The sequence below is a fragment of the Phoca vitulina genome, unplaced genomic scaffold, assembly GCF_004348235.1.
Source record: "Phoca vitulina isolate PV1807 unplaced genomic scaffold, GSC_HSeal_1.0 scaffold1, whole genome shotgun sequence".
In the NCBI taxonomy this organism is placed as follows: Eukaryota; Metazoa; Chordata; class Mammalia; order Carnivora; family Phocidae; genus Phoca; species Phoca vitulina.
In genome coordinates this window covers 71816669-71840349 of record NW_022589704.1, presented here as the reverse complement: position 1 = coordinate 71840349, position 23681 = coordinate 71816669, and the positions used below count along the sequence as shown (strand labels likewise).

The window sequence follows — 23681 nt, the reverse complement described above, 5'->3', positions numbered from 1 at the left end:
ATTTTCTCCAAAGGTAGATAGGGACTTTAGCTTTCTAAATATTCTCTGATGTTCCAAGCTCACCTGAAGATCATATTTACTGAGGCTACCTCAAATAGATGGGTATGTATACATAAGGGATAAGGATATAAATACCTAAGACACATAATGCCAAATCAGACCAAAAAAACATTCTGTCTGAGATTCAGTTTCTGATCATGTCAATGAGGTCCCTTTGTGGGAAGGTGTGAGAGGGCCTTAAATAAACAAGTTCCCCTAATAACTTACCATTTGTGTGTCTAATCACATTTTGAACCCATTTATGCATTAATAAGTACAACCTCCCAAGGTAATTACTTCCCTAGTTTTTTTTCTTCTAGTATTCTGGAATTTGTTAAATCTCTATGCATATATTAAAATCCTTTTGGAAATAGAAAAGGTATAAAGCACTAAATGTATTAATTGTTTAACTCAATTAATTATAATTAATAAATTAAAAGTCAGAATTTACCCTACTCAAACCCTATAAGATGTAAGGCTTCTAAGGACTTGCTATAATTTGGCCTCTACTTTTCTATTTAAACTTTTCTCTCACCACAACCTTTCCCTAGCCCTTCCAAATCATATGCTTCAACTATACCAAATCATTGTCAGTTCCTTTAAATTGCCATGAGTATTTGGCAGAAAGATATTTCCCATTTCTGGAAGATGTTTCCTTCTACCATGAAGACGTCCTGACTCTCCCTCCCACCTCCTATCTGGTTTAGGTGCTGCTCCCATATGTTCCCATTGTACTTTGTGCTTGCCTTCACCAAGAATATCTGAATTCAATTCCCCATTAGACTGCCAGGTCCTTGAAAACAGGGACTGTCCTTTTTGTTTATCACTCTATGCCAACGTAGTAGGCATTCAGTTATAATTATTAAACTTATAAATTAAATAGGTTAATAGCTTTAAAATAATATCACCACTATGTTCCATACTCGAGGCGCAGTCCTTCAACTCTGGCCCTCTACCTGATTTCATGGTCATTACAGTCATCGTTTTCTGAATCACATTAGGAATCATGCAGTCTCCCAAATGCAAATTTATGATGATTTTATACACATATCAAGTCATGTTTTTGCTTTCTTTCCTAGTGGTGTCTGGGATTTCACTGAACTTTTCGGCTAATATCTTCAGGCAATACTTGTAGTGGCCTCAAGATCTATTTTATAGGTTGGAAAAGAGTTTTTTTATTTTTTATTTTTTATTTTTTATTATGTTATGTTAAACACCATACATTACATCATTAGTTTTTGATGTAGTGTTCCATGATTCATTGTTTGCGTGTAACACCCAGTGCTCCATGCAGAACATGCCCTCTTTAATACCCATGACCAAGCTAACCCATCCTCCCACCCCCCTCCCCTCTAGAACCCTCAGTTTGTTTTTCAGAGTCCATCGTTTCTCATGGTTCATCTCCCCCTCTGATTTCCCCTCCTTCATTCTTCCCCTAATTGTGCAAGACTGTTGAATCACAGATCTGTACCTCTGAAACAAATAATACATTATATGTTAAAAAAAGAAGAAGAAGAAGATAGCAGGAGGTAAAACTATCATCCTATAAGAATGGTTTGTAGGACAAAAAAGGCAGAAACAGTGAACTGCGTTTAAATTTGTCTTGTTTGATTTTGTATGTTATTGGTAGCACACGCTTCAGCCCTTTGTTAAACAAAACTGAAAAGCTACTGTGAAGTTCAAAAACATCTCCTCCCCTAAGGAACAAAAGCAGGAGAAACAGTTCATTGTGATGAGCGAAATTAAGCCTTGATTTTGAAACAGCTTTGTCCTCACAAAGATGACTTATTAAGACAGGAAACCAAAACAAGAGTGGAAAAATAAAGGCAGGGATGATCAGACTAGTAAAGATTAGTTGAAAGTAAAGAAGTCTGCTCTAAAGTCACGTATAGGCTTTACCGGGAGAATATAAGACTGTCATGGCAGTGAGGTGTGAATTGGGGAAAAAAAAATCCTCGTCTATAAGAAATCTTACTTGGCTTTATTAGTTTGCTCAAAAGCGTATGATACTTAAAGCTTGGAAAATAACTTTGTTTTAAATAGTTTCAATTAAAAAGATGTTGATGTTATTTAAAACCAGTTTTCAGCTGATAAGTTTTTTTTTTATAGTTTTATTTTTTTTAAAGATGAGACACAGCAAGAGAGGGAACACAGGCAGGGGAGTGGGAGAGGGAGAAGCAGGCTCCCCGCCGAGCAGGGAGCCCGATGCGGGACTCGATCCCAGGACCCTGGGATCATGACCTGAGCTGAAGGCAGACGCTCAACGACTGAGCCACCCAGGCGCCCTCAGCTGATAAGTTATTTTTAAGTTATTTCTCTAGAACAGAACTTAGAAGTTTTAAACGGCATTTTCTGAAATAAATTGAGATTTTAATTCCAAGTCATGTCTCATAGGAAAATTGCAGGTGAATAAGGAAGGTCACCTTATTATAATTATTAGTAAAAATATAGTTATCCACTTAGACTGTTATTAGGAACAAGCAAATTTTTCTTTTCCTTGGGGAATAAAAGGGTCAAATGATACAAATCTCCTGCTTGTGACTGATAATAATTAAAGATTGGTGATTAAACCACAGGCGTGCTTTTTTTTTTTTTTGCCTCCCTCACTCTTCATAAACTTGCTTTCTTAATGATTTTAATCAAAAGTTTAGAGAAAAATAGGATTGATTTTATGTCATGAGACTTTGAAAAGCAACCCAGAAGGGTTGGGACACTCTCAAACAAGTCATCTGATAGTGATTGCAAATCATTCTGATGGAGGAGAGAGGATAACCAAAAGATTCTTCACATTGGTCCAAAAAATCATCTGCACAAGAACAGGGGTGTGGAGACAGGTTTTAGTGGCACTGTGTATAAAAAGGATGATTGTTATCTAGATCCACATACTCAAACTGGTTTTTATGTCTCACTAGTTTATTTTAATCTGAACAGTCAACAGTTCCATCACTTTTTTACCCATGACACTGACTTTTTTGAAGCATTTAAAGTTGTTTTGTAGCATATCCATCATTTTGGATTTGTCTGATTATTTCCTCTTAGTATCTAATCCTTTCCTATCATTCCTCTTCCCCCTGACTCTCCTCTAAGTTAGGTCTCAAACAAGGGTTGACCAACTATATAATTACTCACAGGCCAAATCCAATCCCACACTTTATTTTTGTAAATAAAGTTTTATTGGAACAGAGCCATACCCATTAGTTTACATATTGTCCATAGCTGCTTTCCTGGGGCAGGGTTGAGCAGTGGTGACAAGAGACCATATGGCCCACAAAGCCTAAAATAATTATAGTCTGTCTCTTTCTAAAAAATTTTGCCAATTCCTATACTAGAAAATTGGTTAGACTGAGATAAAGTATTTTTGGCACAAAGGTGATGTATTTCATATTGCATCATTTCAGGAGGAACAACGTCAGGCTATTAGTCCACTAGTAGTGATATTGTTTGTACACTTAATTAAAGTGGCAATAGCCAGATCTCCCCATTGTACAGGCATGCTTTTTCCCCTTCTTTTCATTTAGTAAGTAATTCAAGGAGTGATACTTGGGCTCTGTGTAAATATCCTATTTACCATCTAAAAATCTTCCAACTAAAGATTTTACTATCTATTGATGGTCTTCATCTGAAATAATTATTACATTGGAGATTGAAAAGTGCCAGTTTCTAAATCTATTATGTCTTCAACATTTATGAGATGACAAAATAAAACAGCCTAAGCTCCACTTATAATTTCTCTCTTCCAGACCTAGAATCAGCCATTTTCTTCTCAATTAATCCTGGTTCTTTTAGGTGAAAATGATATTTAGAAATCAATATCGAAATTAGTATAGATGGTAACCTGTATGATTTAGTACCTGGAGTGTATGGCCCACAGGCTGAAACATTTATTATATAGCCCTTTACAGAAAAAGTGTACTGATTCCAGGTATTAGGGGGATAACAGAAGGGAGAGTCATTACATATTTAAATGCTACTAGGTATGCTCATTGCCATTGAAGTGTCATTGTTTCTAGGCCATTTCAGTGACCCTTTCCAGAGGGAGAAAAATTTGTTTAAAGCAAGAAAAAAAATCACAAATCTGTATTGATATTTTTATTTTATATTTAATATTAAAGTTCAAAAATTTTTTAATTTAATATTGGTATCTTTTCTTGTATACTGTGCCCTAGTCCTGTTAACATTAAAACATTCCTTTTAAGTGTTTTGTCCTACCACAAATGTAAAATATTTCAAGGTCACAATACCACTGTTACCACTAATATTAAACCTACTGAGTGAAGTTTGGTATTTCTTCCCAGTATTTTTCCCCTTAGAATTCATCCAACTGAGGATGTACAGAGTACTGGTTTTAAAAGTTAGTTGAAATAATATATTTTTTCATGTGATTATATTATCTTAGTTGGGAAGGCTATAAAAACATTTAAATGATAATTAGGGAAATTGGAATATGGACTAGATACTAGAGGATATTATAGAATTTTTGTTCATTTTCTTAGCTATCATAATGGTATTGTGGTTAAATAGGTGATTGTCCTTATTCTTAGCTAAATCATGCCAAAATATTTAGTGGCGAGATTTCATGATGTTCACAACTTTCTTTTTTTTATTTTTCATTTTTTTAGAAAACCTAGATTTATTTGTTAAACTATTACAAAGACAAGACAATTATCATCTGAAGTACTCTGAGGACATCATCCCAATTTCACTGGTTGTTATGGAAACCAACCTAAGAGGTTAGAAATTAAAGGATATAACCTAAGAGATTATAACCAAACAGACAGGTGACACATGGTGAAAAGAGTAAAAGCTAGTCAGAAGCACTTGTGTTAGTGGTAGTGTATGTGGCTAGGATGTTTCCCAAAAGGCTCCCTAAAGATGCCTGAGTGAAATAATCTGGGTCCCCAGTTAATTAAAAGACCCTTACTCCTGTGGAGAATGAGCAGAGGCCAGGATTTCTGAGATCTTTTTGTCTTTCTTTTTAAGGGGTGAGGGAATGCTTAGGCCCTAAAGGGGTGTATCTTAGACTCAGCATCCCTTCTTCCCATCCAGTCTACCTACACCTTCAAGCGCCTGCGCATTCTCACCGTGTGGGCCTGCCAGGTTACAGAAGATGCATAGAGTGAAGGCAGGAACTATAGGCCTACTCAGAGGGGACCTATACACAGAAAGTTTTGAGGTAGATCATAAACTACAAATACCCTTTTGGTTAATTCGCCTTTGTTAATAAAGATCAAAGTTTCTTCTGCCGGTGACAACTTTTTGTCTCAGTATAGTCTGTCTCAAAAAAGAACTGGTTCAGATAAATTTTGGAGAAGGAAAAAGACTTTCTTTCATCAACACCTACTCCACAGAAGAGGCACCAAGTTCTTTCCTACAGTGAGGAGTAGAATCCCACAGCAGCATAAATCATTCTCAGTGATCACCATCTGCATCTTCGAACTGTCCAGCAACTGTTGGTATAGTATCTACCTCCATGCCATCTTCATAATCTCTTATTGAATCTTCTCCAGACTCCAGCCATGTTATACTGGCTGCACACAGACTGAGAAAGCATTTGTTCTAATCTCTTCAGTGTGGCCTGGCCTTCTGCTGTTAAATGGGATAATCCTTCTTCATAGGTGTAAAATGTAGGGATGTCTCCCTGCTCTTGTTCATGTGTCTCCTCATCCTATTCTTCTCCATCACAATCATCTGAATCTTCATCCTCAGGATCTGGATGCAAAGCCTGGCATTCACACATTGCAGTGAACATTGCTGATTCATCACTAGGCACAAACCTAAATTCAGTAATAGGTTCAACATTAATCATCGGTCTTCTTCAGCAACAGATTCTTTTGATTCTTCCCCAAATTTGGCATTCACCATAACATACAAATACTCTCATGGATAGGCATTTAGGTCCCTGGGCACTGCATGCACTCTACTGGTAGGGTACCCTAGTGAGAATCCTAATCCAGAGCCATCTAACCAAGACAGATGGCTCTCAGCCATCTGTCTTGGTTAGATGCCGGGATGCCGAGGTCCTTGCCGTTCAGTACAGAGCCCCTCAGCTGCACCTGGCAGCAGGAAATTTTTGAGGAAGCTCATTGCAGCAGGGAGCACGGAGACACAGTCCTGGGGAGAGAACTGAAGCACAGCAACTCCAGCTGTTTGCCGACAACTTTCTTCTAAATAGTGTGGCAGACCACAGTGTGTGGGGGTGGGGTGGAGGGAAAGAGAGAGAGCAAGAGTACAAATGATAAAGCAAATAGGGCAAAATACTAAAAGTTAATAAATCTGGGTAGAAGTTCTTTGTACCATTTTTGCAACTCTTCCTTAAACTTGGAAATTTTATCAAAAAGTTGGAGGTGGAGAAAAAAGAAAAAGATGATGATGAGTTCAATATAGATTTTTAAAAGTGATCCATATACACATGCATGAATGCTTTGTCACCTTGGGCAAGATTAATTAAGATGTATGTCCTGGGGAAGAAGCTTTAATTGTGCTCTGCTTTGGCAGAGGGTTAGAGCGTACCTAGAGCTCTAAGTGTTTAATGTGAAAGGGAGTAGACAAAAAAGAATGCAATCAGAGGAGAGAATGATGCATTCAATTGAGTAGAATGTCAGCTTTTTCTAGCTTTCCTTCATTCCAGTTCAATTTATCTAGAGGCTAGTTAAGGATAGAACCCAAATACATAAGCATATTCTGCAAAAAGCAACAGCATTAATGCTCTTCCCTTCTACCATCCCAGTAGACCTGGGGTCAGCAAACTTTTTCTCTAGAGGGTGAGATAATAAATATTTCAGGCCTGTTGCTCATAGAGTCACTGTATGTCACACTGTCACTGTGGGCCATACAGTTGCTGTATGTGTCACGCTAAGCATCCATAGACAAGTGAATGAACATGGTTGTGTTCAAATAAAACATTGCTTATGGACACAGAAATTGAAATTTCATATAGTTTTCACGTAACATGATTTCTTTTTTTTTCCAGCCATTTAAAAATGTAAAAAATATTCTTAGCTTACAGACAATACAAAAAATAGAAGGGTAGATGTGGCTCAACCCAGAAAACAAAAGGGAAAAACTTACAATTGCGCCTTTGTGCTGGCAGCCTTTTAGCTGCCTCACTTGGCTCTGGTAAAGGAAAGGGGCTCCCTTGAATGGCATGACTTGGCTAAGCAGCTCTGTGCTTTTAAGCCATAGAGCAGATAGTAAATCTCTTCCCAGACCTCTAAGATTCAAGAAGTCCATCAGCTGTTCTAAATAGGAAGGCCTGTTCTAAGTTAGGAATCAGTGTAATCGGGAGGAGTCACGATGTAGGTAATAACAACTAGACTCTTGGTCTATCAGCTCAGGATCCTGGAACTAGAGAGGTTTCTCATTTTCTTCCTTCTACAAGTGAAGGCACCTCATCCACTGTCTTTTTACTCTGGAGCCTTGCCATGACAGACTGATCTCACATTAACACCTCTGTGCAATCCAATTGTCTGCTTGTAGATGTAAACTTGCCTTATTTAAATAAATGTATGTCACATACTGACACAAATAACTTCCTAAGGAATAACTTTTATTTACAATAATTTCTATCCTTTGATAATATTTCCATAGTGACCCTGAGCTATGATATGTACTGAATCATGATGGGCCCCTTTGGCCAGTCAGGGTTTTCCCCTACGCCCCTCCTTCACAGCAAATGACAAATGAGTTGAAAACATACCTCTCCAAAAAGAGCTTATGAAAAGGAAGGGCTTATAGGGATGGAGATGGAGATGGGGAAGGAGAAATACATAACTATCCTCAGTATTTAAATGGCTGTCAAGGGAAAGAAGCTTCAGACTTGTTTAACTTGCTCTCAAGCAATAGAAGGAAAATTAATGTGTGGAAGCTGATGAGACAGAGCTGGGCTTATTACCAAAAAATAAAGAAATAACAAGAGGAAAAGAAAAAAATTCAATAGCTGTCCAAAGATGAAATGGACTGCCTTGGAAGATAGCAAGTTTAGCATCCAGAGATACACTCATACCTAGGATGTATGACCACTTAGTGGACAAAAGATTAAAAAACTGAAACCATTGAACTAGGTAACTTTTAAGATTTATGACATTTAACATAGGCCTGACACTTTTGAGATGGCATTCTTTTCCTAAGAAAAAAAGGGGCAAAGATAAATAACCATAAGAGTGAGGCAATTCCTTATTCCTCTATTTAACCACAACAAAGACAAGTGTGGCTCATGCACCTACAACAAATTGAGGCCCTACCATTTGCCTGATAGTGCTTTATTCTAGTTATATGCATTCTCCCATTTAATGACTATTTATTGAGGTTGTGTGTTATCTACAATATGCCATATACGAGGATGTTGTGGTGTAGACACAGAGTCTGTTCACATAGAATTTACAATTTATTGGAAAAGATAAAAATCTAATGAGTAATTATAATTAAAATATGGGTGTTGAGATTGTGCAGGCATTGTAATGGTCTTTAAACATGATGACAGGGGTGCCTGGGTGACTCAGTCAGTTAAGTGTCTGCCTTCAGCTCAGGTCATGATCTTAGGGTCCTGGATCCAGCCCCATATCCCTGTGGTCTCCCTGCTCAGCAGGGAGTCTGCTTTTCCCTCTTCCTTTGCCCCTCCCCCCACCTGTATGCTCTCTCTCACAAATAAATAAAATATTTAAAAAAATAAACATGATGTCATATTATTTGATACTCCCCCTATTGAGAGTTTGGGGCTAAATTCCCTTCACTTGAATCTGGTTGGGCTTATAACTACTTTGACCAATAGATAAAATAGAAGTAACACTATGTGATTTCTAGGTCATGTGGCTTCTGCCTTGTTTGTTGGAAGATGAGTTTCTGGAGCCCTGAGGTAACCTGTAGGAAGTCCAGCTACTCTGAGCCCACTGTGCTTTGAAGAAGTCAAGCTTCAGAGAGAGACCATGCAGAGCTCCAGTTGATAGTTTCCTGCTACTCCCAGCTTTCTAGTCATCCCAGTCCAAATGAAAGAGGAAGTCATCAGAGTATTCCAGCTCCAGACACTCAAGTCACTCCCAGCCATTCATGTCTTCCAGGCTGATAGTCCAGACATCATGGAGCAGAGACAAGCCATCCTCTCTGGGACCTATCCAAACTCCTGACCCAATGAATCCATAAGTGTAATAATAACATCATTGTTATCCCATGCCAACAAGTTATGGGGTGGTTTATAACAAGAGTTCATCACAACAGGCCCATGAGAACATGTATTAAGAAGACCTAACCTTGTTTAGGGGCCAGACAAGGCCTCTGAGGAAGTCACATTTGAGCAGAGACATGAAGGAGTAAGAATTAGCTACAAGAGTGTTCTCAGAAGAAACAGTCTGTTTGAAGAGCCAGTGGAGGCAAGAGAAATACTGGGGCCCTTTAGGAACCGGTAGAGTGTAGTAGTCCAAAGAGGAGTGGGATGTGCAGGAGTCAGGTGGGAAGTAAAAGATAAAGTACAGTCTGACCATGGTCATCTCATAAGCAATATTATGGCATCTGAACTTGATCAGAAGTGTGAAGATAAACCACTGAAGGGTTTTTGGTATCAGAATCACATGACTGGATGTGTTTGCATTGCAGGCAAGGATGAAATAGAAGTTACAACCTTAATTCTGGTGAGAGATAATAGTAGGCTGATCAGGATAGCAACAGGGATCAATATTCAAAAGGTAAATTCATGGGATTTACTAAGCCTTTGACTCTGGGAATAGGAAGTGAGAGAGGGAGGAGTCACATGACTGGGCAATGGAGTGAGTAGTGGTGTCATTTACCCAAAAGGAAACCGTGGAGGAAGAACAGATTAGAAGGGGTGATGAATAACTCGATCTGGGGCATGGAGAATTTGAAGTGCCAGAGAGACATCCATGTGGCAAAGCCAGGAGACAGTTGGTTAAACACTATAGGTAAGGAGGAGAATATGCAGAGGAACTAATACTACCAAGTGAGTATTTTAATCCAGGTATTGTTATTTCCCTTGATTCTGATAACAACCATGTGGGAGTGTTCAGAGAGGTAAGTAACCTGCTTAAGATCAGAGAGACAGGAAGTGTAAGGTAGAAATTTCAATATAGATCTTCTTATTCTAGTTCAAAGTAAAAGACATGTGGTACTATTTTCCACTCAAAAAAAAAATCACAATGCTGGGTGATACTCTTTGGATTTGGAAAGCAGCAAAATCAGCATTTGAGAATGCCTCTCTAGTCAGTTTAGTGGGTGACCTGAAAAGCTAGTTTTGAAAAGGGGCCAGAGAAAAAGAAAGCTGTCCAGCTGTCCAGCTGATCCACAGTGCAGACAGCAATGCCACTTGGCCCTATGACACCATGGATTCACTGATGTATTCTGGATGATCAGAATGTTCCATAGAGCTTGTCTAGTAGAGACCTTCAGGATTCAACAGCACACTCAGGCCTTCTTTGAAAGTTGTGATTTTTCTTTTAAGGACTAGCTCTTGGTTTAATAAGGGACCCTGATAATTATTATAACTATCATTTGTCAAGCAGCCACAATGTGGTAGGCATTGTGGTAAGTGTTTCCATGTTTTAACTTATTTATTTCTCATAAAAATCCATATGAGATAGGTATTATTTTTTAATCTACCTTTTATAGACAAGGGTGGTATCAACTGGACTTTTGACTTTAAGACAGCAGGTGACAATGAGAATCTAGCTACTCATAATGAGCTGGATGTTATCTGAGCCACCTGGCCATAAAGCTGGGAGTGACTATCAGCACAGACTAATGAAATGAAAGTAGATTGAGCTTGAGAATGAGCATGACTGGAAGACACAGGTAATTTGTCTGAACAGGTGGCTCATCGTCCACACTGACATCCCTCAACCCACACATATGGCCCAAAGGGCATTCCCAATAACTAGTTGACTGAAGAAGGAAAAAATGAGCCAGATTTATAGCCAGGTCTACACACACACTGGCCCCAACCAAAAGTAGACAGCTATGGTGGGTGGCTCTGCTCTGAAATCTCCCTAAAACATGGTAATAAAAGGGAAATTTTCCATGTGGGTATAATTTCAAGAGGAATATCTCAATGTTCACTTTACCTGAGGTAAAAGATTAGTGACTGCCACACATTAGGTACTCAAATATTTTTAGGTAAATGAATATATAATGGATTAATAACAATTTGTAGACAGTAGTTAATGGCTTGGTCAGCTGATTAGGAACATTGAAGGAATATGATTGGAGGATTCGTGACAGGAAGATTCAGAGATTATGTGGATGGACCTAATGGAACTGGCTCAGATTGTGGGGATAATTTGCAGGTGGTTTTAAAGAATTGGAGAGAAGAGATGATCTGCTATATGTGTGTCAGTCTTCTCCAGCAAATGGGTACTTGTTCAATGGGCTCATGATAAAATTCTCCCAGTGGTGGGAACAAAAGTTATACATTGCTCGTTACATGAATTTACCCTTATCAAGGCTGATCTGGCTGCTGTCAGTGTGAGCTCTTGACAGGGTAAAATACACCAGGGAAATTAGACAGTGTTAGCTGGTTACAACATTCTGTCACACTCATTCTATCATGGGAAAGGCAAAAAGAATTTGGATTTTCTTTCCCTATATACCATGTGTGCACCATTTGTGCCCTCCTAGTACATCCCACAAGATGATGCTTCTTCTTAAGGAACTCCCTTAACTGTGTAAGAAGTAAGGCAATGGGCCGAAGTCCATATGCTGCTGTCCTCATAAAACAAAGAAATGGCCCATTGAAGACTCAGATACATCATGAGCTGTGAGATAGTATTTTGTGAGGTTGGTGCTATTTTACAGGAGGTGGTTTTGCTCTGAAGTAGTGGCCAATATACTGTGCTGTTTCTCAACACGGCCACATCATGTACAGTGGGAATGGTGCTTTTCACTATTAACCCTAAAGACCCATTTGCAAAATCTTTTTCCCATCCTGAGACTAATCTCTGCTGGTTTTAACTTCTAATACTGCCACCAGGAGGATAACAATGGTTACACTGAATTGGGAGCTGATGCAAATATTTGCCTTTTGGGGTTTATCATACCACTAAGTAAACAGGTAGAAAAGGAGGTTACACTGGTGGAACAGTTGACATCAGGGGGAAATAGGACTGCTGTTACTTAATAGAGGCAGGAAGAAGGAGATGGAATCCAAGGAACTCCTAGGATAACTTCCGGTATTGCATGGCCAATGGTAAAAGTCATCATATACAAGCCAATGTAAGTCACCCCATTGGGTAAAGAACCTCATCCAGCTAAGATGCTGGCTGAAAGCAAAGAGTAAATGTAATGCATAGTAGAAAAGAAAAATCATAAATTTGAATTGTGATCTTGACCGTTTACTGAAGGTATTCATCATCTGCCACACACACACATGCACACACATATATACATACACATAATATGTATAAATATAGATCTTCCTCGACTTATGATGGGGTTACATCTCAATAAACCCATCATAAGTTGAAAATATTATCATTTGAAAATGTATCTAATACACCTAACCTACCAAACATCATAGCTTCACCTCGTCTACCTTAAATGTGCTCAAAACACTTGCATTAGACTACAGTTGAGCAAAATTATCTAACACAAAGCCTATTTTATAATAAGGTGTAGGAATAGCTCATGTAATTTATTAAATATTGTACTAAGAGAGAAAAAAAGGAATGGGAATAAGTGTACCGGTTCTGTACGCTCGTGCGGTGCCCGGAAGCTGCAACTCACCACCACTGCCAGCACCAGGAGAGAGGATCCCACTGCAGATCACTAGCCCAGGAAAAGATCCCAGATCCAAAATTCATTTTATAGATATATACTAATTTATGTCTGCTTTCTTCACCTCTCTCGTCCTTACAATTTTACATAAGACATGTTTATTGGTAGTAAACTAAAACTTGGTCCGTAGGTCATGGAATATTGGGATGGATCATAACAGAACCAGAGGACAATAAGGCAAAAAGATATCAGTTAGAGTTATATCTATTAATCACTTTGAGTGTTAGGTAGAAGGAAATTTTTTGGCGCTGTAGAATGAAGAGTCTATTGATTTTGCCAACTACACTTGTGAACAGTAAGAGACATTCTTTTTACTGTTCTTTCCTTTTGTTTTCTCAGCTTCTGAGCCTCCTTCCTTCTTTTGAAGAAATCTCCCCTATAAAGTGATGTCAGATACCTGCTTTCCCACCTTTGCAGCTAACTCATGAGCATTTGACCTGACGTCAGCCCAGTGGGTGCTTCCCTTGGAAGCCAGTGATACAAAGAAGCAGGGCCTGTGGAGACACTGTGAAGGCTACCAGCAGAGCAGCGAGGCATGGGTATGAATAAAGGCAGAACTGCCGACTGGGATGTCGGGACTCCGGAGATGGCAGAAGAGAAGGTGCAAGCTGTGGCATCTAATGGTCAGTGGCTGGACTTGCTGGGATGATTCTGTGCAGGCAGTTGGAGTACAGCCTTGACTCTTCTTATCTTCTCAGCCTCTGTTATTCCCAACCATTTTCTAAGCCCAGTTTCTGCAAAGGATTCCAAAAGCTACCCTAATATAACATATTTTTTATTGCAAAATTCAAGCAGAAATGATTTCTGTTGTTTGCAAACTAGAATCCTAGTTAATACAAGGAGGCTGGGCTAGATGCTTTCCAAGATTCCGCCCAGCTCTAAAATTACATTACTCTATAAAACTCATATTAAAATACATAAAGTAAGAAAATAACCTAGATTGTAAACATGTTTCTTTCACTAAGTAATTACTATTTAATATCATCTGATAGCTCTGTGCGTGTGTGTGTGCCTTACAGGAGTAGTTCCAAGCAAAGGAAGAAAGGATAAACAAGTGCTTGAAGCTATATTGTACCCACCACAGTGGTGGTATTTTGTGAAAGTTACCATTATATTTCTCCCAGGCCATGGCTTTATACATCCTTCATTTAACCATGCTTGCTAAGTTTCCACCTACCTAGTCCTGCAGCTTTAGAAAATCCTCCTAGAGTTTATGCCTAATAGGTCACTATTTCATTACCTGAAAGTGCTTAGTAAAACTTCCTAGCTAAGGAGTTAGTGATAAAAACCTCAGTAACCTAAAGAGTGGTTGCCCCCACTTCACTCACAAATACTGTGTAGGGCATTGGAGGACCCAGCATCTCTTTGCTGCAGAAAGGACACAGCAAATCACTTGCCTCTACATATTGGTACAAATGTTGAATGGGAGAAAGGCAATGCTGTTTCAAAACAACCCAATGCCCAGTAAGAAACTTTTGAATATCTGTAGCATTAATTATGGACCAAGATAAAAGTCTGTGTTCCTGGGGGGAGAGAATATGAGATAAGTGATCCTTTTTTTTTAAATATTTTATTTATTTATTTATTTGACACAGCAAGAAAGGAAACACAAGCAGGGGGAGTGAGAGAGGGAGAAGTAGTCTTCCCGCCGAGCAGGGAGCCCCATGAGGGCCTCGATCCCAGGACCTGAGCCAAAGGCAGACGCTTAACCAACTGAGCCACCCAGGCGTCCCTGAGATAAGTGATTCTTGAGAAGACCGCAGCATCTAGCTATTATTCTATTTGAAATGGTAGCATCTGTGGTCACTTCATTGACACATACATATGAAGGACAAATAATGCTGGGTACTAAAGGGAAGCAATAATGCATATTTTGTATAAAAAATATATTATAAAGGGGTTCTGAATATTGCCCTCTCCCAAACACATACCTGTTGACATTCCATTTTACGTCCTAAACATGTAACTCTAACAGACAGATCAATATGGCATATGGTAGAAATCCAGGAGCTTTTTAATGAGCAAAGATTTCTAAAATCAAAAATCAAAGTTGTAAACAACAAATTAAAGCAACCCAAAGTACTAAACAAAAGGCACTCTCTGATTGCTGTGGTTTGGTAAGGATCATACATCTGAAGCTGGGCTTGACGATCAGGAGATAAATCGTCATCCAAGACCTCTACAATGACCCTTAGCTGAGCCATCTCTGCCCAGCTGGTGCTCCGTCTGCCCACTGGCACAAGCTTGCTTGTTTATTTTCACATTAAAATTACTGTACATTGCTTTGTTCGTAAACTTCTTAGCCTCCCTCTGTCAACTATGCTTGCTCAGCTAAGATTCATTCAAGGACTATTACAATTAAGTCCAAATAATCTGTGTATTCATGCCCCAAAGTATGAAAATACACACACACACACACACACAAACACACATGTATATACATGTCATAGTTATGTTATACTGATGAGCAGGTTCTCAGTATTATTATTTTTAGACAAAATTACCTCTATGGGTTGGAAAATGGCATGTTGGCTACCAGTGGGGTCTATTTCAGTCTTTTAAATTCTAATTTGTGAAACATTTCTAATATCCTTTAAAAGACAAAACAGTCTTACTAAGAACTATATTTGTTTAATGCTTCACAGTGATCCTTGGTCGACATCATTTGGCACATCCACTTGGAATGGGGATTTGGTTGACAGAGATTTAATGAACAAGAGCATTCCACTAATTTTGGGAAATCTCTTGCTGAGAAGCAAAAACATAACAAATGTTTGTAAAGTTTCTGTTGAAGTCACCCTAATAAACATACTCTTTAAAAATCACAGATTAGACTGTGAACCCACTTTAAATGCCCTTAATGTCTTCCAATACAACATGTTGAATTTTGTATATTGTTAAGAAAAGACATGGAAAATAGAAACATCTGGTTTTACTACTTAGAAAATGCAATAATTGTCAATTCCCTGCTGTTGGCAAGCACCCCAAAACATACACTAGATTTACAAAGCCAATTTAGTGTTAGGAAGGCAGCTGGCTCTAGTTTCTTCCTTCCCAAATGGTCATCACCATCTTAAACTTCAAATGTGTACTGTTTTGCAACATAGAAAAACTCCCTTCTTTCGGAAACAATAACTAAAAACTAGTGTTTGTTACTACACAAGGCATTGCTTTCTCCATTAAACACATACCCATGTACGTGTATGCACACACATACACACCTGCTTAGAGAGGAACATGCAAGATTTTTGCTTGCAGAGGATTCTTGAATTGATAAACTCCTCCATGAATATAAAGTTTCACCTCCATGACTTCCCTATTTCAATATGAGGGAATACCATCGGAAGAAAAAAATTCAGAGGCACTTCTACAAAAAGTGGGATCTTCTCAAGACCCCAGTGAAAGATTTGGGTCCATACTTCAGAAAGTATAAAAAGAAGTCTAGTATACTAGTCCTCAAACTTCACTGCACTTTAGAATCCCCTGAAGATTTTCAAAAACTGTTGGGACAAAATCCCATTGCCACAGATTCTGATTTAATTGGTTTGGGGCCTGGCCTAGGCATCAGGACTTTCAAATACTCTCCAGGTGATTCTGTTGTAGCAAAGAATGCAACCGGTGCTCTAGTATTACACTAGCATTGACCAATGAAGGTCTTATATCTTTACCTTCCATCTGTTGGTCATGCCAGCTTCATTCAGTCTTCTGGTTAAGAAATGTTATCCAGAGGAGCTACTTAGCCAAGGAAGTCTGCTTTAGAAATCTTTAAATTATCCTCCAGAGCATACAGTTAAAAATTTAAATATGTTAAAGTTATTACAAAGGAGGTAAGTGGGAAAGGGAGGCTTTTTATTAAATTACAAGGAAAAACAATGAATATAAATAAGTGGAATGTCACATTTACATCCGTCCTTGTAAAAATAATAATTGGCAAATACAGAAAAAGGAGAGTATACGTTAGCTGCACTTCATAGAGATGAACTTCAGAGAAGTTAGACACTGAACATTTTAACAAGCATTTACAAAATGCCATAATGACAAGAGGAGAGAGAACCCGATTCATGGAAAGATGATTTAATTTCTGCTTATTTACTCTGCAACTTTCAACGGTAATGGGAAGCAATGATGCTTTCTACTCCTCCTTGTGCATATCTAACATAAAGAATGCTCCGTAAAGGGGCACCTGGCTGGCTCAGTCAGAAGAGCATACAAGTCTTGATTTCAGGGTTTTGAGTTCGAGTCCCACCTTGGGTGTAGAGATTACTTAAAAAACTGTATCTTAGGGCTGCCTGGGTTGCTCAGTCAGTTAAGTGTCTGGCTCTTGATTTCGGCTCAGGTCATGATCTCGGGGTGGTAAGATCACACCCCGCTGCGCTTCTAAGTGTGCTTCTAAGTGTGGAACCTGCTTAAGATTCTCCCTCTCCCTCTGCCTCTCCCCATGCTCACTCACGCACTCTCTTTCTCTCTCTCTCTAAAATAAATAAATACATCTTTTAAAAAAAGCCAATTCCACCTGTCACTTTTTACATCTTTAAGTGTGGCTATGAGAAAATTTTAAATTATATGTGTGATTTGCATATTATTTCTATTGGATAGTACTGCCTTGTACCCTGGGGAGGTAGAAGGATGAGATGAAATTGCGTAGGGAAATGAGGACACTGAAGGCTGTCAGAGCCTGTAGGCTCACCAGTCATTCCATCCTTCCATTGAAGGAGGTTTCCTGACCTCCAGCAGAGACTGGAGTTGGTATTTTACCCCCCTAAACAGATAGAGATAATCCAAGATGAGATCATTTTGAAATGCAAGTGCTTGAGATACTTTTAATTTGAAAAGTTTTCATCTTTCTTTATTATCCTGCAGGAAGGGGTCTCATAAAGAAGCTGAGATCAGTTATTATTCTTCACACATTTGGGAGTGGTGTGAGTAAATATTTGACCTCAGTACAAAGTCTTTAATAGAATTGATATCATACTTTTATATAAATTTTGAACCCTGCTTGGTTAATCATCCTGCATACATTAATCTCTCACCAACAGGAAAAAATATATATTGCCCTAGCAAAACAGATTGAAAAAGTAATGCTGAAATAGAATACTATTTGGCAATAAAAAAGAAAAAAAACAATACATGCTATAACGTGGATGAGCCTCAAAACATTATGCTAAGAACCCAGATGCATTACATTTATATAAAATGTCCAGAAAAGGCAAATCTATTGAGACAGAAAGAGATTAGTTGTCATTTGGAGCTGGGAGTAGGATCGGGAATTAATGGAAATGGGCATGAGAGATCTTTCTGAGATGATATAACATTTACATCATGATGTAAAACTGGACTGTAGCAATGGTTGTACAACTATAAATTTACTAAAAATCATATAATTGTACATTGAAAACAAGAGAGTTCGTAATATATAAGTTGTTCTTCAATAAAGAGGTTTTTTTTTAATGTTTAAAGTAGCAAGGTCAGTAGCTTCCCATAAAGCATTCTAAATTTTTGCACATTGTTATGGAAAGATGTGGAACATATACAAGTAGAAAATATTGGAAACTATAAGTAACCTTGCCTTTGGCAAATACCCTAATATCGACCAATTTATTGTTAGGACATTAAAAATGAAATGTAAACTATTTAGATAATGAAACCTGATCTCAAAACTTGTAGAATGCAGCCAAAGATACACAGAAAAAAAAGGAACCTATAGCCAAATAAATTTATTAGAAAATAAAAGAGCTTGAAAACAAACTAAAGCTTTTAACCTAAGAGGATAGAAATAGCTCAATAATATTCAGGACCATGCTTCTTTCTCGGTCTTCCCTCAAACTCCACTCCCAATGAAACAAGTCATCATGTTTCACCTAATCTAAATACTTGATGAACATTTATCACCTCTGCATCCCCAATGCCACTTCCTAGTTCATACACTTTTCCTCACACAGCTACTAAAGAAAATTTATTTTTTTAATAATTTTTTTATTATGTTATGTTAGTCACCATACAGTACATCATTAGTTTTTGATGTAGTGTTCCATGATTCATTGTTTGCATATAACACCCAGTGCTCCATGCAATACATGCCCCCCTTAATACCCATCACTGGGATCACCCATCCCCCCACCCCCTCCCCTCTAAAACCCTCAGTCTGATTCCTGGAGTCCATAGTCTTTCAGGGTCCATCTCCTCCTCTGATTTTCCCCCCTTCATTTTTCACTTGCTTCTCCTAATGTCCTCCATGCTATTCCTTATGTTCCACAAATAAGTGAAACCATATGATAATTGTCTTTCTCTGTTTGACTTATTTCACTTAGCATACTAAAGAAAATTTAGAATCAGCTTCTTGGTCGTCAATTTCTATTTATTCCAAAATAATTTCCAAGCCTTCACCAGAAAAAAAAAAAAACAACTATGAAATCTTCTACAGAAGCTGAGAGAAGACTTGAACTGGAGAGCTATTCCAGAAGGATGATCCTAGATTGGAGATTAAATTTGGTATGTATGTCAGCATTCTGTAACAAAACTTCAATGCAAACAATCAACAGGATTTTTTCAAAGTGAAATTTGACATAAGAATAAGATTTTTGAAAAGAATAATGAGTGAACACTTGCTCTATCAGATAGCAAAACAGATTAATTAAAACAGCACAGTATCGATGTAGAAATATAAATATAAATCAGTTTTTATTTAATCAAGAGTCCATATGGATATGAAAGTATAATTAGAAGTATAATATATAATAAAGGTGGCATTTCAACTCAGTGGGTTAGGATGAATCATTAAATAATTGGTGTTGAGAGAGTTGGCTATCAATTTAGACCAAAAAATGAAAGACACTTAGCTCATACCATTCCTGGAAATAAATTCCAGATGGCTAAATTTTAGAAGAAATGTGGATAATATATACTATTTAAAAAGAATTAGGTACATCTATTTGCAGGGGTGCCATGTATCATTTTGAAGTTTGTGCTTTGCAAAGGTGATGCTGGCCCAGGAGTATAAATAGGGAATGACATCCAGCTTTGTCACTGCTTGTCAAGCTGACTGCCATGGTTCAGAAGGGGGTCTTTTCCTAATTTGTCTCTTCAGGTAGGGAATCTATGTACTTTGCCACCAGAATAGAGCACCTTTTCTAATTGGCACAAAAACCTTATCTTCTAGCAGTAACCAATAAATAGTAGTTAATAGTAAATAGGTAATTTGTAGATACATAAATGCTTTTTTAAACACAAATGTTTGCTATAAACTGAACGTGTCCCTCTAAAATTCGTATGTTGAAGTCCTAACCCCCAATGTGATGGTGTTTGGAGATGAGGCCTTTGGGAAATAATTAAGTTTAGATGAGGTCATGCGGGTGGGTCCTCAGGATGGGATTAGTGTCCTTATAAGAAGAGACACCAGAGAGCTACTGTCTCTCTCCCCACCTATGGGCACAGAGCAAGAAAGCATTTGCCTATAAGCCAGAAAGAGTTCTCCCCAGAAACTTACCATGCTGGCACCTTGATCTTGGACTTCCAGTCTCCAGAACTGTGAGAAAATAAATTTCTGTTGTTTAAGCCACCAGTCTATGGTACTTTGTTTGTTATGGCAGCTAGAGCTAATACAATAGTATTGTGTTATAAAATGTATTGGGGTGTTTTTTTTTTGTTTTTGTTTTTGTTCCTAAACTAATTTTTTGTATAGGTACATAGAAAGAGTATGTATGCATATGTATCAATAGACAACTGATAACAGAAAGGACTTCTAGAGAAGACATTGTATGAGAGTAGTGATCAAGGGACACTTCTGCTTTAACCTCATGTTTTGTTTTTAATAAAAATGTCCTCATTATTACATGTTTTATCTAAAATATTAAATGCTTAAATATTTTGATAAAATATTGTTAGAAGGTATCTTATGTTTTAAAAATTCAATTGATAGTAATCACTTATATTTAATGTGTGCTACATTCAATACTTCTTTAATCCTTACAACACTCCTACGAAGTAGACACTAGATAATGTCTTTATTGTACAGACAAAGAAATTTAAGCACAGGGAAGTTGAATAACGTACCCAAAAGCCACAAAGCTATAAAGAATAGAGCCAGGATTCTAATGTCAACAACCTGATTAAAGAACCTTCCCTCTTAACTTCTCTAGCATGTTCAAAAAGAGAATAGGGCTTAGAAAATTAGGAGGTTAGTGGAAACTTTGACAGAAACAATTTCAATAAAATAAAATCACTCTTAACTATATGAAACAAACTGAGGGTTGCTAGAGGGGAAGTGGGTGGGAGGATGGGGTAACTGGGTGATGGGCATTAAGGAGGGCACTTGATGGAATGAGCACTGGGTGTTATATGCAATGGATGAATCACTAAATTCTACCTCTGAAACCAATAATACACTATATGTTAATTAAATTTAATTTAGGTAAAAAATTTTAAAAATGAGGGTGAAATACAGATTATAACTGAGAAGGAAAACATAATAAATAAAATGAATCGCTATATCTTTTTATGTTGAACCACATGAAACTGCCAATACTTAACTATTTCTGACCTGCAGAAATGGAATTTTCTTATGGTTTGACCTAATATATCTGCTAATTTATGAATATTGTTTTCAAGAAACTTAGAATTAAAAAATAGAAGAAAATAAACAAGAGAAAAATTTAAACCCTCAAGGCCACGTGTGTGTGTTTTTAACAGATCTGGATGCTGTTTCAAGCTTTTATTTTGATATTAAAAAAATGTGCCTCCAGTTAAAAAATTAAATATGAGATTTGTGAACTGTATTTCAGTAGTAGAGAAAAAGCAATTAGCCAAATTTCTTAGTGTCAGGGTGGTTATAAAAGGACACAACTTCTGGTTCTTGCCAGAAGCAAAAGCTACCAGCAGTTTTTACATGTTGAACTCCAACTCCTTAAGTCACAGAATGAGGACAATGCTTTCATCTACAACATTATCTGAAATTTTCTGGGAACTATTTCTTGATACATTATATTATCCTGATATTTTAATGACCTTCCTCACTGATTTCCCATTGGCATGCAAGTACTGGACTCATAATTATCCAAATCTACAACATTTCACATGAGTTTAACATACAGATCATAGACCCCTAAAAGTTGATAGCTCACTTAGCCCTCAGAAGCTGTCCAGTTCAATTTTACAAAGAACAAAGCAGAGCCTCATAGAGGTTAAATGAATGGTTTTGGCCAATTCATACACTATTCTAAGAAGATTTAAGGCTAAAACCTTGGTCCCCTGGTTCCTAGTCCTTAGTACTCTTTTTGCTATATGTGATACGCCTATTTTTTCCTGTTATGTAATGCAGATTAATCTGGTTTTCCTTTTCTTCTTTTCAACTGGAGTTCTGAGTCAGCTAATCTTGATAATTATTGGAACAGGAAGCTAAAGACCGAAATGGCTCTGTAATCAAAGAAACTCCCTGGCTATGAGGGGAGATTCTATTAGAAGCATGTCTGCTATATGCTGGGACCTCACATCTGTTCTGTTTTTCCCACCCCCTTTAATTCCTGTGGCTCTCTCTTGTTTCCCCAGCATAGCTTCAGACTATCCAAGCAGCCTTTGACCTCCACCATTGTCTTGCTCTTTAGTGGGATTTTTGTCTCTGACCCATGGCATGACCTATCTGCTGGTTTCCACTTTATCTTGGTTTGTGCTTATTTGGCTGGTTTCTCACTGGCTGTTTCACCTCTTAGCCTAGAGCCTTGGCTTTGCTGTATTCTCAGTTTTCTCCATAATAGATTAAAGTGAACTCTAAAATCCTGAGATACCTAGAAAATGATGTAAATTTCATCCAGAAAATCCTTAGGAATTGCCTGGCATTTATGTGGAACTCCAGATTTACTCTGAAACCTTGGTGACTGGAGTTTGAGATAACTGTCCCATCCTTACAAAGGAAGCTTCCTAGATAACAGTGAACCTCGTTGTATAAAATGGTTATATCTTCCAAGGTTATATATAAGTCTAAGGGGTAATTTTTATTTTGTATTTTTTTTTTAAGATTTATTTATTTAGAGAGAGAGAGAAAGAGAGGGTGGGGAAGGGTCAGAGGGAGAGAGAATATCCAAGCAGATTCCTGCTGAGTGTGGATCCCAACTCAGGGCTCGATCTCACAAACCATGAGATCAGGACCTGAGCCAAAACCAAGAGTTGGAGGTTCAACTGACTGAGTCACTCAGGCACCCCTAAAGGGTAATTTTTAAATAGACTTAATTTTTAAAGCAGTTTTATGTTCACAGCAAAACTGAGCAGAAAGTACAGAGTTCCAGGCAACTTTATTTTTTTAAATTGACTAACAGTAAACTTATTGTGACTTCTGTTATGAAACAAAAGAGCTATTCTTAATTTATCTCGTGAAAATCTACTCAGAAGCTAGCTAAACTAGATAACTATGCCAGTTACCAATTTGTTGTCTGACACAATGTTAAGCTATGTCAGAAAAGGGTTCTGGAAAGACGCTGAAGGAGGAAAGGGCTTTCTTTCCTGGTTCCAGTGTTTACCCCTTCTTGCTCCAACCATATGGCTGCCTGCTGCATGTGTGGGGAACTCCCAGTGGCACCTGTGCGCATGGAGTTCCAATGGCACCCAATGGTCAGTTTCCCATCAAATTTCAGAGGCACTCCCATGGTCAGATTCTCACTGAGTTTTGTGAGCATCCCAATGGTTGACTTCCAGCTTTGGCCTCCTACACTCACGCAGGGCATTTCCTGCTTGCCCAGTGACTGTGAACTAGTTCTGGTTGAGCCCATCTAAGAACTTCTCCACCATGCAGTGGGCCACAACCATGCCTTCTACAATAAGGTCTGAGTCCTAAACTTGGAGCCGGGGGGTGGGGGTGGGGGCTTCCATATTTGTTTCTTCTATGG

At 38.0% G+C, this 23681-nt stretch overlaps 1 protein-coding gene, 1 long non-coding RNA gene and 1 pseudogene across 2 annotated transcripts in view; 1 reads left to right on the top strand and 2 right to left on the bottom strand.

Moving 5' to 3' along the window:
• The window catches only part of LOC116635770, an 81067-nt gene extending 67327 nt beyond the window's left edge, over nt 1-13740 (top strand). Inside the window, exon 3 of the long non-coding RNA XR_004300211.1 lies at nt 13150-13740. This is a non-coding gene — a long non-coding RNA (uncharacterized LOC116635770). The remainder of the gene's footprint in view (nt 1-13149) is intronic.
• CCDC148 (coiled-coil domain containing 148) overlaps nt 1-23681 on the bottom strand; it is a 227524-nt gene that overhangs the window by 28639 nt on the left and 175204 nt on the right. The gene's annotated exons all lie outside the window — the stretch shown is intronic.
• LOC116635734 lies at nt 4639-6186 on the bottom strand (annotated as a pseudogene).